The sequence below is a fragment of the Lissotriton helveticus genome, chromosome 9, assembly GCF_964261635.1.
Source record: "Lissotriton helveticus chromosome 9, aLisHel1.1, whole genome shotgun sequence".
Taxonomy (NCBI): Eukaryota; Metazoa; Chordata; class Amphibia; order Caudata; family Salamandridae; genus Lissotriton; species Lissotriton helveticus.
In genome coordinates, this window is record NC_136070.1 from 104,221,337 (window position 1) to 104,238,309 (window position 16,973).

Consider the following 16,973-nt stretch of genomic DNA (forward strand, 5'->3'; position numbering starts at 1 on the left):
AGTTTGTATTCTCATTGCGTGTGCGACAAGAGAGCTTTCAACTTCATATTGTTTTGAGCTTTATTACAAGGCTTCAAAGGTTGCAAAACCTATACACCATGAATACTTTCAAATTAGGGCCCCCGGATAGCAGTGGGGTTTGATGTTAATGCAAAGTAAAATATTTTGCAAACGTTACATGTTGTACCAGTCTACAGAGAAGATACATGCATTTTGTTGCACAATCATCATCGGGCTTTCAACCATAATTATAAACAATTCCAATAATTAGGGTTGCACCAAATAACAATGAACTTAACTTTACATGACATTGTCCTAGGAGATGCTTCTCTCAGCGCTCTGTCTCGGCTAGTTGTTTGTTCCTCGATCCTCTGGCAAGCCAGGTGGGCGCCGGAAGTTCTGCGGGTGGGGACACAGCTCTAGAATTGCTTACTAGGTCAGATGCAAAGGGTACAGACATTGATTTCTTCAAGAAAGCACTAAAGAATTGGCTGATTTGTGAATCCGTTTTTTTGTTATGACTTCCGAAACACTGCTTTCCTGCACATAGTTGACCTCATTTATGAGAAATGACGCATCGCAGCGTGAAAGCAGCGATGCGTCACTTCTCAGTGCGCACTCCTTGCGACATGATTGATGCGTCATATGATGCATCATGTCGCAAGGAGTTACAGATACGTCAGTATTTCTGACGTATCTGTAGGCACAAAAGTGACTCATTGCTGGAGTGTCACAAAAGTGACGCAACTCTAGCAATGTGTACTTTCACATGAGCAAGTCCCATGTTGTTAGTGCCTGCGTCAGTCTTACGCCTGCCATGAAGCAGGCGTAAGATTTTGACGCATTAGCGGCCAAGAAATGGCGCAGTGAAATCTTATGGATTTCACTGCGTCACTTCCATGACCCTTTCTTGCATCAAAACGCCCCCCTTGCATACATTATACCTGGCGCAGGTATAATGTGGCGCAGGGGTTTACAAAGTGACGCATCTACCTAGATGTGTCACTTTAAATATGGCGCAACAAAGCACTTTTTTTACGCCACTGGTGCGTCACAAAAAGTGATGCACCGGCGGCGTAAAAGTGACGCACAGCCTCATAAATGAGGCCCAATATCTTTAAGATCCACAAACAGAACAGTATAAATAAGCAAATAAATATATTAAAGATGAATGATATGGTGTCATAGATCCTTTCATACATGTTTATTTTTCAAGTTTTCAAATAAACATTTTCAGTAAGTAGGTGGGCACATCACATGTAAGTATCTCGGTACTCATGGGACACAGTTCGAAGAGGAACATGCTAAACGGTGAAGGAGACAACGGTAACGCCACGCCGCTTGTGGTGTCCAAATCATGGGAAGCTGCTTCATAACTGATAAATGAAATTTCACACTAACATGGAATATTGAACTCACACTTAGGGCCTGAGGTTATACTCTGTCAGTAATACAAGTGCATAATATCCAATGGCACTGGTAATATTATCTTGAATTTGCTTGAAACGTTGTAATTCTTATACCAGACTGTAGCACTCTGTTTCTGTTACTATTATTGCATGGGAGGTTTGATATATGAATCCTCCTCCTGTGGAGTGCTATTTTACATCTAAAAAGTACACAAGCATCACACATTTTATCACATTAAATGTATTATCTCAAACTGACTTTATCTAGAGTTTTTTTAAAGCATCAGGCACTTAATAGTGTTGTCGTTCTTCATATGTGAGCTTGACCCGGATATTGCCTTCTAATTGTTGTTTTTATCAAATGGGAAGGTTTTTTGAGGTCAGGTAATTTTGATGTGATAAACAAAAAATAATTTTGAAGAGTGTGTACTAGATGATCCAGGCATATAGTTAGTGGCCACTTGATCAGAACCACCAATACAATAATCACAAAACCACACAACCACCAATACCACCACCACCAATAATGCCATCACTCATATATACAAGTACCACAATACAACCACCAATACTACCTCTGTCACCAACAGAATACCACCACCACCATCAATAACACAACCACCAATACTAATGCTAACACTATCAATAAAACTACAACACCATTATTTCCATTCTACCACCTATACATCACCAATACCAACACCCTCAATACCGCGACCACCAGCAATTCCACCACCACAACCAATACTACAAGACTCCGCAACCACCAATACCAGCACTACTAAGACCACTATAAGCGCAATACCACCTATAATACCATGCCGCCAACACCTCCACTAGCACTACCACTGCCAGCAATACCACCACCAATACCGCCACCTATACAACCACTACTAAATGCCATCACCACCATCAAAAAGAAAACACCTGCAGCCATTTCACTACCAACACAACAGCAGAGATACTACCACCACCACTACTAACAAGTATTGACAAAAGCAGTAGTCTTGCTTAAATGTGCTATCACATGGAAAAATTATTTACACATACTTGTATTTGAGTGCGTCACCACTTTAAAACCAGACCTATTCACTTTGCCAGTTTTTGTTAAAAACTGCCATTGTTTCAATGCATTTGTTTGCTCCTGACCTGAAGACCACTGTGCCACAGAGGGTTCTTGTTTCTAGTTTCTGGACTAACCCTGTAATATTTTCTAGGCCTTTCCTCCTCTCTGCTTTCTCCCACCTCTATTTAAACCCCATCACCAACATTTTGTAATAAAGGTTAATAATACAGTCTTTATTGCGTGATTCGTTAAAACCATTGCAATACCATATACAATACAACATTAGTAAAAATTCATGAAAAGCACCACAAAGAATCATTATCATTAAAAGCATTGTCATCTTAATTGAAAAAAGCCACATAAGTCAAATGTTTTAAGGAGTTTGCAAAGGAGGCTCACTTCCTGCCCCGTAGCTTAAAATAGTTTAAAATTGGCCCAGTGTCTTTAAAGCCTTGTGATTCTGGTGGCAGAAAAATGTCGATAAAATGCACCCTAAAGTGGGGCCTGCATCCAAGAGTACTCGGGCTTCTTCAGACCTGCAAAATTACTTAAAATATCTGTAAGTCTCTTGTTATGGTCTATGTGACCGGATAGTGTAAGAGCAGAGGATGAAGTGCAGTGGCATTGTAGCTGTAGTGTGCAGGTACTTCAAGGTGCCTTGGGGCCTTTTTTGCCAAAAATGTTCGTATATAGGTAATAAATAATGCAACAGAATTTGGATGCAGGGCCCAAGGATGAGTTGAGAGTAGTGTAGTGGAAGTTATCAGTGTACAGTGCGGGTGCAGCAGTTTCAATGAATTAAGTGCTTTCTCCAGCCACATGTGCCTTCCTAAAGATGCTAACTAATGGGTGGGGGCTATGGGAAGCGTCCTAGGGCCTCAGCCCACGGGAACAGAGAATGATGTGCCCGAGCAGTGGCTACAAGGGAATTAATTCAATAGATTTCAGATATATGGTATAATTTGGTCCATTAAACAATTGGAACCTGTGTATCCATAGGATTACTTAAATCATTACTCAAATATTTCTTTTAAAGAGCAATCGAATGGCAGAAGAAAAGAGACACACAGCAGTAGAGGTTATATTGAAAATCAATTATATTGATATAAATCACAAAGTAAATTGGTGGGGACAGATGGAACAAAACTAATAAAAAGTCATGGAAAGCGATGTGTTAGCATCTTATCAACAGTCCATCACATTAACATCAGCTCCATAAAATGATAAGGAAAACAGAATCATAAATGAAACTTGATATCCTTCTTTGTACAAGATAGATGTGGAGTTGATGCTTTATGTCGACGTTTCGGTCTTGTAAGCTGACGTCTGTAAGACCATCATCAGGACTATATTTTCATCGGATAAAAACCCCTTGGGTATATACACAATGTGAAGCCCCTCTTTGGAGATGGGCACCTTGTGAAGTAGATCTTTCAGAAGGCTCTGGGTTGGTTCCTCTATTCTGACGAGGTTTTTGAAATGGCAATTTGAAGAAATTTGTTATTGTATGCCAAAAAGGCAGAGGAAATCCTTGAAAATTAGTGGATAAAGTACTCCGGTATCACTCGGGTTAGCCGTCTCTGGATATTAGCGTCTACTACGGCTAACCCGAGTGATACCGGAGTACTTTATCCACTAATTTTCAAGGATTTCCTCTGCCTTTTTGGCATACAATAACAAATTTCTTCAAATTGCCATTTCAAAAACCTCGTCAGAATAGAGGAACCAACCCAGAGCCTTCTGAAAGATCTACTTCACAAGGTGCCCATCTCCAAAGAGGGGCTTCACATTGTGTATATACCCAAGGGGTTTTTATCCGATGAAAATATAGTCCTGATGATGGTCTTACAGACGTCAGCTTACAAGACCGAAACGTCGACATAAAGCATCAACTCCACATCTATCTTGTACAAAGAAGGATATCAAGTTTCATTTATGATTCTGTTTTCCTTATCATTTTATGGAGCTGATGTTAATGTGATGGACTGTTGATAAGATGCTAACACATCGCTTTCCATGACTTTTTATTAGTTTTGTTCCATCTGTCCCCACCAATTTACTTTGTGATTTATATCAATATAATTGATTTTCAATATAACCTCTACTGCTGTGTGTCTCTTTTCTTCTGCCATTCGATTGCTCTTTAAAATAAATATTTGAGTAATGATTTAAGTAATCCTATGGATACACAGGTTCCAATTGTTTAATGGACCAAATTATACCATATATCTGAAATCTATTGAATTAATTCCCTTGTAGCCACCTTTTACCTTACCGATTGATTGCCCGAGCCTACAAGGGTTGATTGGGTTCCCCACGTTTTTTGACAGTGCCCGAGCAGTGGCGTAACAAAACTTGAGGGGGTCCCCCTGCAAAGCACAATGAGGCCCCCCCTCTTAGTGGCCCGACTCACCACCTACCCCTTTGCCCCACTGACAAAAATAAACAGTCACCTAAAGCTGTATTTTCAGCACTTATCTGTGTATACTTTGAACAACAAATATTGTATACTTTGAACAACAAATATAAATAGAATGCACTTTAATTGTGTTCTAGGGCTGCCTGAAAGATGAGATCCGTGACTGATAATTAAAGGAAACAAAGACAGAAAATTCACATTACATACTTTTTTTATTTATGACCCTATTTATTGCCAAGATGAGGTCTTTCCAGGCTCTTTAAACACAGGGCTGATATTTGTCTTTTGGCATCCCTACTCTATGGCCCACATGCATCAAGCATTTTTGCAGTCGCAGACGGTGCGATTCCTTAAAATCGGCCGTTTGCGAATGCAAAAGTGCTTGTTGGGATGCATCATGCCATTTTAGAAGTCGCATCTTTTTTACGATTTCTAAAATTGCATTAGCATTTAAGAAATCGCAATTGTGCGATTTCTTAAATGCTATGCATCATTATAGAAAAATTTGTTTTTTTGAAAATTGGAAGTGCAAATTACCACGAAGTTCAACTTCGTGGTAAATTGCGAAATTGATTAAATATGCACAAAAATGCATTTTTTAAACTGTAAAGTTACACACACACATGTCCTTAGGACATGTGTGTATGTAACTTATGCTGAAAAGTACATTTCAGGGGTGCAGGGGGGGTCCTTTGGACCCCCCCCTGCACCCATGAAATTTTCTAAGTGCCACTCGCAATTTCCATTGACTCCTATGGGCCTTTTGGCCCATAGGAATCAATGGAAATTGCGAAAATTAAGTTAAGAAATCGGTATTTCTTTGGGATTCGGTAAAAAATGCGATTTTTACCGAATCCCACAAGAATACCGAAAATATTGATGCATATCATTTTGCATTTCTTAATTTGCGATTCCTTATTTTTCGCAAATTAAGAAATGCAAAAAGACACAATGATGCATGTGGGCCCATATTCCTTTCCAAGAAATGCATTCTCACACTACAGCAGTAAATGTACATTTCAAATGCAAGGTATAGGCAGAGTGGGGGCACAGGGGGTACTGGAACCAGAAAAAAACGAAGCCTTATAACCAGTTTACAAAGGTATGTTGACTGTGCACCTCAGATAGAGCATACAGCTGACTGTTGTGGTGCACTGTAGCACCCAACAACACTTTTTTTTTAAATGTACATCACACGCCGACATGTAATAGAGCTCACTGGGTGGAGCTTATATAGCACATAGCTCAGAAATACCATATAGACGGATGACACGCAGCTCTCAAGAGAATTGTAAGTAGTTTAAAACACACAAAAGCATCGAACAGAACGCTCTGGACAGACCTTGCATACACCCCACATAGCGCAGATATACTATACAGCTGGCTGCAATGTGGACCCAAAGAGAAGTTTTCAATAGCATGGAACTGACACAAACTTCGAACACAACACATTAAATAGAACATTTTGCTTACATCTAAGCACAGACATGGCATCTGGACAGTGAGCCATATTTTCCATAGAATGCATTATATAAACATAAATTACGTACCATAACATGTAATTGCTGCTCCTATGTTTGTGTAGAATGTGCTACAACAAAGACAATGATGCTGGGCTGGTAAACAGGAGAGAGGGCCAACCCATCTTCACTATTGAGAGCCTAGAAGCGCATCATTTAATTTATAAGGCAGCCTGCCTGGCCGCAGTACTGTTATGAGGCAACTGGTGCACCCATGCTGCAGCTGCGAGCTACAACTACTTTGCTGATGGCCCAAACTCTACACCACTCTACTCTATGCCACTGTACTTTTGGGTAGAGGTGCATCAGTGAGTGAGGTGCCCCAGTACTTGGCTAGAAGTGCCAGTTGCAAAATCAGAAATGATTGGGCACATATGCAACTCTGAGTGGATCTATGTACTGGAATTGCAGAAGGGGGTAGTCCTACAGGCCAGACACATGCTGGGAGAGTGGCCAACTAGACGCTGAGCACAGGGGTCATTCCCAGAGTGCAAGTACCACGGCCCACTCTAAACATATACCAGAGTGTTCTACAAAGCTGAGACTTCCCCACCATACCCTGGGTGCTTGCCCTCTGCTGGCCCCATGTTTGTGTCAGGGATCAGGCACACTAGGGCTCCTCCACAACACAAGACCCAAGGGAATGCTGGAAATTAGGCCAAACTAACAACGACTTCCGTGGAAGTCGTCCTGCTCAGTCGGAGGCTGTGCACATATTTCACAGCATCCATTTACAGGCCTCAAAGCAGGCTGAGCAAACAACTGGCAGCCTCCATTTACACCCTCGGATGAGGCTGTGCACACATCCGACTACATCCATTTGCAAGCCTCAAAGCAAGCTGCTTAAACACCTGGCAGGATCCATTTACTCCCTTAGAAGAAGCCGTGCACACATCTGGCAGCATTCATGTAAAGGAAGCTGCATATGCAGCTGGTAGGATCCATTAGGAACTCAGAGGAGGCTGTGCACACAACCATCAGAATCCATTTATTGGTCTCAGAAGAGGCTGACTACAGCTAGCAGGATACTGTTACATGCTTCACATGAGACTGTGCACAGCTAGCTGGTAGGACCAACTATGACCTCTGAACAGTCGGTGTACACAGCTGGCAGGATCCATTTGCGGCACTTAGAGGACACTATGTACAGCTGGCAAGGCCTTTTAAGACCTTAGAGGAGGCTGTGAACACATCTAGCAGGGGCCACTCCAGGCCTCAGAGGAGGTTGTGAGCAGAGCAATGCAGAATCCAAGTTCATGCCTCAGTGGAGGCTGTGCACAGCTGGTTGGACCTCTTTACAGGATACAGAGGATGCGCCGTTTTGGCACCTGTATAAGTGAACATAAAACAACACACTGTCTGTCGTGGGTATTTAGCATGGGGTGTGGTTAAGACTGTGAAACAGATCAAAAAGGAGTCCATTCACAAACTGCATTTTGTAGTACATAAAGTAGTACTAGGTTGTACTTCTTGTGTACTATAAAATGCTATTCACAAACCTACAAGCAGAGCACTCCATACCTCCTATCTTTTCTATGTTGAGCTTTCTGTAAAAGTGTCAGAGGTCTCCACACACATAAACCTACGATTTAGCTGTAAATGTCAGAGGGACTATTGAAAGCTGCTGGAAAATAAGCAATAGTTACTACTAAATAGGAAGTGTTCATGGAGCAGTAGAGAGATGTTTATGGGTGTAAGGATGGACTAAGGGTGGGGTCTGCTAACACAAACACACCCATTGCTATTCACGACCTACACTTCTAACGTTACTATAACTCAAAAGGTCATAAATCACTAGTAAATGCACCCCAGCCCAGTCTTGTAGTGAGTATAACATCACACATGGCCACTCACTGGTACAGACACCCAATCCCAAGGAAAGTAATGAATGAGGGACTTAACACCTCATAGTAAATCATATTAAATAAATTACAATATTTTGACTTTTAAAGTAAATATACATAAACATAGTTTGGTGTAAAAGTAATATTAAATTCAACATAAAATATTTTAAATTTTTTAAAATTAATAATTAACCAATTAAAAAAAGTAATACAATTAAACTTGTAAGCTTTTAATACAAAACGTCTGATGATTTTAAATACATACAAAAACATAACTTTTGATCAAATTGAGTAAATAATCATTAAATATTAAAATGCTAGCTGTAGTTGTGTTATGTTAGAGGCTGCAAATAGGCAGGGAGGCTAACTTTGAAACTGTCACAAAAAACGCTTGCAAGGTGTTATCACAGAAGCGTGTGCTGTATGTGCCATGCCTAGAGGTGGATTCAGGAATTAGTGGAGGTGAGGTGGATGGGACCTCAAGACGGTGTAGTGATTGGTGGAGCATTAGCTTCTGTACGAACTTCATAATAAGGTAGAGATTTGTTATGAGGTCGGATGTTGTAGATAAAAATGTTAATCTCCAGGGTTGCCTTTTGAAACTGCCAGTCGTATTTGAATTCAGAAAAGATTCATCTGTTAAACACTGCATGGATGGTCGGGCTATGACGGTCACGTGTCCCAGCCCGTGCTGATGGCAGTGAAGGAAATGGGTTCCATTGAAGACATGGAGGTTGAAAATTATGCTGTGTGAGACAATCAACTTTTCAAACTTGAGAATGTGTAGGCGACATACTGTCTCACCTGAGGCTTGGCCTGCATCCTCAGTGGCAGGCGCGAGCGGGTGGCAGAAGACCGGGCAAGGTTAGCATTGGTAAAAGTTAAATTAAGGCCACACCAGTCTGTCCTGGGCCACACGGTCCCTCTCAATCGCCTCGCCTCACGCGCACTTTAAATTGCGCAAAGTGGCATGCGCATGAGAATGACCAGCCCAACCATAGTATGCTCCACCCTGAGGGTGAAGGCCGCGCACCATTTAATTTATTATGAGGCGGCCGTGCTTTCAACTACGGCGAGCTGTAACGTAAGTTACGTAACTCCCAGCATCTGAGAAGGTTCGGATGTGTGGAGTGCTGAGTGGTTGCTGGCTGTGCCGCAGCCACAGAGGGGGCCCCTGGAGCACGGGTGCTGCAGGGGCCTGTGTTACGCCCCTGGGGGCAGTGGTAAAGGAGAGCAATGAAGATTTCTAGGGATACTCAAAGCACAATATGTTGTAAATACAAACATTTTTAAGAACTTACAAACTGAGAGGAGAGAAAGAGTGTGCGTGTATGTTTTTGTCTGTGTGCCATAGTAAAAAATCCCAGGTGAAATTCGACAGACACCTCAGCATACCCAACTGAAAGTACCTGTACCCAAATATTTAATATAGAATATATTTATTGGGGGTAACACCCCCCAGCCCGAAGCTGTGCCCTGGTGGGTTATGTGTGTGCCTGTTGCCAACACTGGGTTGTAATGTTGAAGAGGCATGTTTTGTTCGAACTCTTGCAGGATCAACTCAGCTCTTTAACCTTCAAAGTGGATGTGATGGGTAACAATGTCACCTAATATTGAAGCAACATGACACGGTTTGCATGATACGCTGCATTATCGTTCAATATTTCCATTAATAAGGACAATGGACAGTCCTTACCCATGGTGTCAAAAGCCACAACCCCATGAGCTCCACAAATTCACTTCTCTCAGTTTACGACCGACCACGAAAGCAGCTCCGGCATCTTCCTTCTGCGGGCCTTTTCCTGGTTGCACGCCTTCTGCTACAAAGTTTGCAAATACCGAGGCTTTAAGCGGAGGGAGGGTGAGGGGCGGGCGGGTAGTGCCAGTCATGACATGCTGATGGGACTGGCCGGCCTGGGGAGAACAGGTAAGGCGGGATTCCTGGAGCGTAGGTACACCAGGGGCGCCCGGAGCGGAGAGAGGGAAGAGGCAGTCACGGGCCAGGAGCAGAACATCACCAGACTTCGATCCAGCTGAGCCCAACCATAGTATGCTCCACCCTAAGGGTGAAGGCCACGCACCATTTAATTTATAATGAGGCAGCTGCACTTGCAACTATGGCTAGGGTAACTTAAGTTACGTAACTCCCAGCATCCGAGAAGGATTGGATATGTTCGCTTTCGTACAAATCCCTTTGGCTGCCTGTCTTTCTGCTTTCAGAATTAGAAAACCCATAAAGTTTCCCACTAACATCTTACTTTAAGTATTGGCTTCCAATTCGAATTTGTCATGGGACGTAGTCACTGCTTGCCAAATTGCATGCCTGAAAGAATTAGATGTGCAATAAAGTATAATGACATCCCATACTTGAGACATGTCCGTGAGTTAAGTGTAGCTAGGCCCCCCCACCCTGCTCGCTGTTACCTGGCTCCCGGGCGGTTGGAGATGCCGATGTCCAGGGGTATCCCGATGAAAGCAGCGTCCAAGCCCTTCGATGACTCTTGGAAGGGCAGCTTCAGCATTGTGCAGATCCCTGCAGGGCGGGCCACGGTCTCAGCACTCAGGGGCACATTGAGGGGAGTGCCCGAAGCGGTGCGATAGGGGCAAGAGGCCGGAGTCCCCTTGGGCTCAGGAGGCCCGGTCTGTCAGAAGAGGAGAGTGCAGTCTGAGGAACGGGGTCCCCTCAAGCAAGCGCTGCTCCTCTGCCCCGACACATAGCTGCCGAGGTTTCAGATTGCTTATCTGTGACATCCGTATAATTTCAGTGTATTCATGAGTGACATTCAACAACTATGAGTGACACTTTCTCATGAGCAAAATCAAGCAATAAAGAGCCAAAAATGGCCTCTGCACTTGCCCCTCTCAACCATCCTGTTACATTCTCTCTTATTTATGTATATATTCCTTTAAGGGTCTGACTGGTCACATGCACCTGCATGAGCTCCTGCGTGAGCCAGTGCATGAGACATGTTATCACTTGAATGAGTTCTAGATTCTAGAATAAGTAGTTAAGTTAACCATTAGGCTACAATAGGCAGTTAAGCCTTGAACTTTGTATGATGTAGACCTATGTCTTCGTGCTAAAATAAACCTTACTTAAAAATCACTTGATATCTGTGGAAATACTTAACAAACATGGCGACGATTTAAACCACTCTACAGCACGAAGAAAGAGTGGTATTTAAAGAAAGAACTACTTTGAGGACGATTTCAAGCATAACTGGTATGTTGATTCATATTATTTAAAGTACCTTTGATAGTACCAGCGGCTGTTTACTTCATCTCTGTGCCTTAATTGCACCCGCGGCGGTAATTATTTAAAACTGAATGCATCGACAAAATTGTTTTTTCTGAAACTTCCTTTTAAACCAATCATCGTAGTCTACTAAGCTTGCGCATATCAATTCTCTGAAAACCGCATGTTAATATTTTACTCAATGACCTTTTAAATCAATTTTAAACAAAAAAGATATTTTACCGAGCTGTTGCCTCTCCATCGCGAGACGTTCTAACAAACCAGCTACACGCATGCGTTGCGTTCTACGTCACACGCACGCATTGCTTTCGGTTTCCCTGACGACCACAACGACGGAGCTTCACGGAGGAACCAAATCAGATTAGTAAGTGCGGAAATCTATTATGAGCCACAATTAATAAATAAATCAACATCGGACTTCAAAAGGTACTCTAGCATCAAATAATTACCGCAATTTTATTCACTCCAATTCAAAGTGCATATTACAAACAATTTTCAACCATATGTTTATACAGCTTAAATTATCTCAAGCTGACTATTCAAATATATTTACAAGCTTATCAGTGTATACCCAGTCATTCACAAACTGACTATTCAAATATATTTACAAAACTCTTCAGTATCTACTCAGTTTTCGTTATTGAATCCTACAAACCACAATGCAATTCGACCCACCAGCAAAATTTCTTCAACTCAAAGGCGAACCTCCCATGCCTTGGTCTAAATGGAAGGAAGAATTCCTAACATACATGAAAGCAATTGATGGAGAAAGAATGGGTTCCGAAAAGAAAAAAAAGCATTTTACTTCATTGCTTGGGATCCGAAGGGCAAGTCATCTTCAGATCTTTACCCCAAATTGATACACCAGCTGGTGGTAGTGGTGATTCCCTAAATGTTTATTCAGAGGCTTTAGCAAGACTGGAGAAAAGATTCAAACCTAATATTAGCATTGCGTTAAATCGATTCAAATTTTATACAAGAAAACAAAAGGACGATGAATCATTTGATGATTTTTTGACAGCTCTCAGATCTCTTAGCATCCACTGTAACTTTGGAACTATTTCTGACGAAATGATACGTGATCAAATCATCGTCCATGTAAAATGCAAAAAGATTCAAGATAAGTTATGGGTTATGGGTAATCCCAATTTAAATGAGACTATTGCCACTGCCAAAGCTCAAGAACAATCAGATTTGTGGATGGACACTGTCAGGAAAAATTCCATAAAAAAAGTAGAAGGAGAAGAAGTGTGTTTAATAAAAAATAAGTTTGATGGAAAGAAAATGTTACAAGGTCATACATCGAAACCAAACTTTAATAGTCCAAGATATTTTCAACAACAACGATCAAATTTTCAATCTATGTGTTTCAGATGTGGAAATAGATCACACTATGCTTCTTTTCCAGGGTGTCCAGCACTAAAAAAAGAGTGCAAAAATTGTAATAGGATTGGACATTTTAGCAACATGTGCAGGGACAAACGGCCTTTTCCACAAAATAGAGGTGCAGTTGCATCCATGTCTGAAGAAAGTATAACTACATGTTCTGATGTTGAAGTAGAAGAAGGTTTTGTTGTATCAATTATAGATGACCATGATATTAAGGTTCTTAAATCTCCAAAATGTATCTTTCAAGTGTTAGGAATAGACATAAATTTAATGGTAGATTCTGGTTCACCATGGACCATTATTACTCTCGATTACTTTAATGTAACGTTGTCTAACAGTCTATCTATGGTAAATCTCAAACAACCTGATATTGGAGCTAAAAGTTTTAGCGGCAATAAGATTGAATTTATGGGTTTTTTTCATGTAATTTTACATTTCAGGCACAGGAAATCTGATATAAAACTATACATTTCTCCAAAAGGAGTGAACGTGTTAGGATGGTTGGACCAATGGAAATTGGGCATTCTTTTGAATCCTCGTGCTAAGGAACAAATTTCTTTATGTGATGACAGTTTAATGAATCCAATTTCATTAATTGGAAATATTTCAGATTGTGCCTCAATCTCTGCTGAGAAAGCTAAAGACTTAATTGATCATTTTAAAGGGGTATTTTGTGATAAATTAGGCACACTAAAAAAATTTTCACACAAAATTGTATTAAAAACTAATCATACACCCATGGTACAAAAGCTTAGAGGTGTTCCCATTAACATTAGAGAGGAACTTAAAAGCATGTTAGATGAACTCTTGAAAGAAGATATCATAGAGCCAATTGAGTCCTCAGAGTGGGTTTCTCCCATAGTTTTAGTGAGAAAACATGATCAGAAGTTGAGAGTGTGTGTTGATTTAAGAGCTTTGAACGCTAATATTGTTGTGGATTGTCATCCCTTACCGAATATTAATGAATTAGTATCCTTATTTGATGGTGCACACATTTTCTCAACACTGGATCTTAGATCCGCATACCATCAGATTAGATTAACAGAAGATTCCAAGAAACTCACAGCGTTCATAACACCACAGGGTCTTTTTCAATATAAACGTATGCCTTTTGGGTTAGCTTCTGCAGCCTCCGTGTTCCAAAGAGTCATGTTTCAAATTTTCAGGGATGTGAATAGTTTTGTAAAATGTTTTCAAGATGACATTTTAGTCTTTTCAAAGAACATTACAGAACATGAACAACATTTACACACTGTGTGCGCTAGATTGGAACAAAGTGGATTGACTCTAAAAGCACATAAGTGTCACCTTTTTAAAAAATCAGTAGAGTATCTAGGACATACTCTTTCTGGTGAGGGGGTGGTTCAGAAAAAATCGAATGTAGAAGCTATTATCAAAGCTCCAGCGCCTGAGAACAAAGACCAGTTGTTATCATTTGCAGGGCTATGTGAATATTATAGCAAATTTGTAAATAACGTTGCTACTAAAATGGAACCACTAAGGAAGTTACTCAGACAAGGTGAAAATTATGAGTGGTTGGATGCACAACAACGCGCTTTTGAAGAAATCAAACATGATATAGTGAATTCTCCCACTCTTAAACCTTTTCGCATGAACAAAGAGTGCATAATTACAGTTGATGCCAGCCTATATGGTTTGGGTAGTGTCCTTTCCCAAAGGGAAGGTGATAATGAGTGGAATGTTGCTTTCGCTTCAAGGACCCTTAGTGATTGTGAGCGCAAATATGCGGTTATTGAAAGGGAGTTACTCGCTTGTGTGTGGGCGATAGAGCACTTTAGTTTGTATGTGTGGGGTACCAAATTTACACTCAGAACTGACCATAAACCTTTGGTAAATATTTTATCTGTTGGTGGAGGATGGAATGCCACAGCTAGAATTGCCAGATTAACGTCCAAACTACAAGAGTATAATTTTGTCACGATTTATGTACCTGGGAAGAAAAATGTAACGGCAGATTGTTTGTCACGTTTACCTTGTAGACAAGATGAAGTCAGTACTATAAGTGAATTAGATTTTGTTTTAACTATTGGAGATGTATGTAAAGAAAAATTCCAAGACATTTCTGAACAAGCTTGGGAAGAATATGTACAGAAGGATGATTGCTGGAGAAAAATAAGAGAATATATTGAAAAGGGTTGGCCTAGGAAAGACAAAGTTAAATCTGAAATACTACCATTTTACAATGTACAAGAAAATTTAGAGTTAGATAGTGGTTTTATCTTCAAGTCTGGGAAATGTGTTCCACCTGAGGGTATGTACGAAGTGATTCTGAATATAGCTCATAGTACTCATCCTGGTATTTCTTCAATGAAAAGATTGGTGAGAGACTATTTTTGGTGGCCAGGTGTAGATAGATTCATTTATAAGACAGTTAGAGAATGTACAGAGTGTTGCTCGAGTGAGAGAATGTGTAAAGTTTACACTCCGCCTCTGAAAGTGGTAAAGTGGCCATCTCAACCGTGGGAAAAAATAGCATTTGATATCTCTGGTCCTTTTCACATGTTACCTGAAGCATCACGCTATGCTTTAGTTATGGTCGATTACCATTCTAAGTGGCCAGAAGTTAAGTTTGTTGCTAAAGCTACCACTGAGGCAGTCATACAGTTTTTCAAAGACATATTTTCAAGAGAGGGTTGCCCATTATGTTTAGTTACTGATAATGGTGTGCAGTTAACTTCATTAGAGATGAAAAACTTTCTCAAAGAATGTAACATTGTCCACAGGTTTACATCTGTTTATGAACCTCACGAAAATGGACAGGTAGAAAGGTTTAATCGTGTGCTTAAGAACTTCATTGCAGATTCAATCAAGTATGGTGGGAGTTGGGTAAGTGCTTTGAGAGAACGATTATGGAATTATCGCATTACACCACATTCAACCACTCAAGTAAGTCCTTTTAAATTATTCAAGGGAAGGAATCCTGCGTCTAAAGTTTTACCGTGGTGGTTAAAAGCAAAATCCTCTCACTTTACAGGTAATAATGTATGTGTGGATGATGTTGCAAAGAATGTGGAGGACAAACAACTCAAAACTAAAAGATGGTATGACAACAAATGGAAAGTCAAGACACAAATATTTCAGATGGGAGATTGGGTTCGTGTTCTGAAACCAGGTTTTATCAGAAAAGGTCTTAATAAATACAGTGAGCCCATACAGTTAAAAAAAAGTGTTTGGTAACAGTGCCATGACACAAGATGGCAGGATATGGAATTTTTGTAGATTGGCAAGATGCAATCTACCTTATGAATCAAACAAGAGCATAACTAAAGGTCGTCTACTAGATGATCTAAATGATTCTGTTGCACATAGAGTTAAAGCCTCAAAAAGGATCATCAAAACTCCTATAAGATTTGCAAATGATGTATAATTTACTGTACTTTAAGTTGTTTAGTTTTATACATTATATTTCATGTTCAGTTGTAAAATGCACCATTTATCTTATTTTGATTATCACACTTGCTTTAGTTTTGTTGATAGGGAGATGTGTTACATTCTCTCTTATTTATGTATATATTCCTTTAAGGGTCTGACTGGTCACATGCACCTGCATGAGCTTCTGCGTGAGCCAGTGCATGAGACATGTTATCATTTGAATGAGTTCTAGATTCTAGAATAAGTAGTTAAGTTAACCATTAGGCTACAATAGGCAGTTAAGCCTTGAACTTTGTATGATGTAGACCTATGTCTTCGTGCTAAAATAAACCTTACTTAAAAATCACTTGATATCTGTGGAAATACTTAACACATCCACACCTCTGTCTCAGACCTTGCAGCTTCAATTTTTACCTGTGTCAGACTTGCAATGTGCATATTCTAGTGGTCTGAGTCGCAGATGGGACATTGGAGCAGTAGAATACAGAGGTCACTATCCACCACTGCGCCGAAAAGGTCAAAATTTAGAGATTGTATTAATCAATCGAAAATTTAATGAGAATAATGTCAAAGAATGCTTTTCTCATTTATTTTGCCTGAGCTGTGTGTTCTTTGGCCAGGCTGGGAAGTAGGGTCACGGGCTGCAGAAGCATGCAGGAGTTGAAAGATGTGTCTGA

General features: G+C 40.5%; 1 long non-coding RNA gene across 1 annotated transcript in view; it reads right to left on the bottom strand.

Moving 5' to 3' along the window:
- Nucleotides 1–271: 271 nt before the first annotated feature.
- Nucleotides 272–16,973, bottom strand: part of LOC144782645 (uncharacterized) — a 308,330-nt gene continuing 291,628 nt past the window's right edge. Inside the window, exon 5 of the long non-coding RNA XR_013601192.1 lies at nt 272–399. This is a non-coding gene — a long non-coding RNA (uncharacterized LOC144782645). The remainder of the gene's footprint in view (nt 400–16,973) is intronic.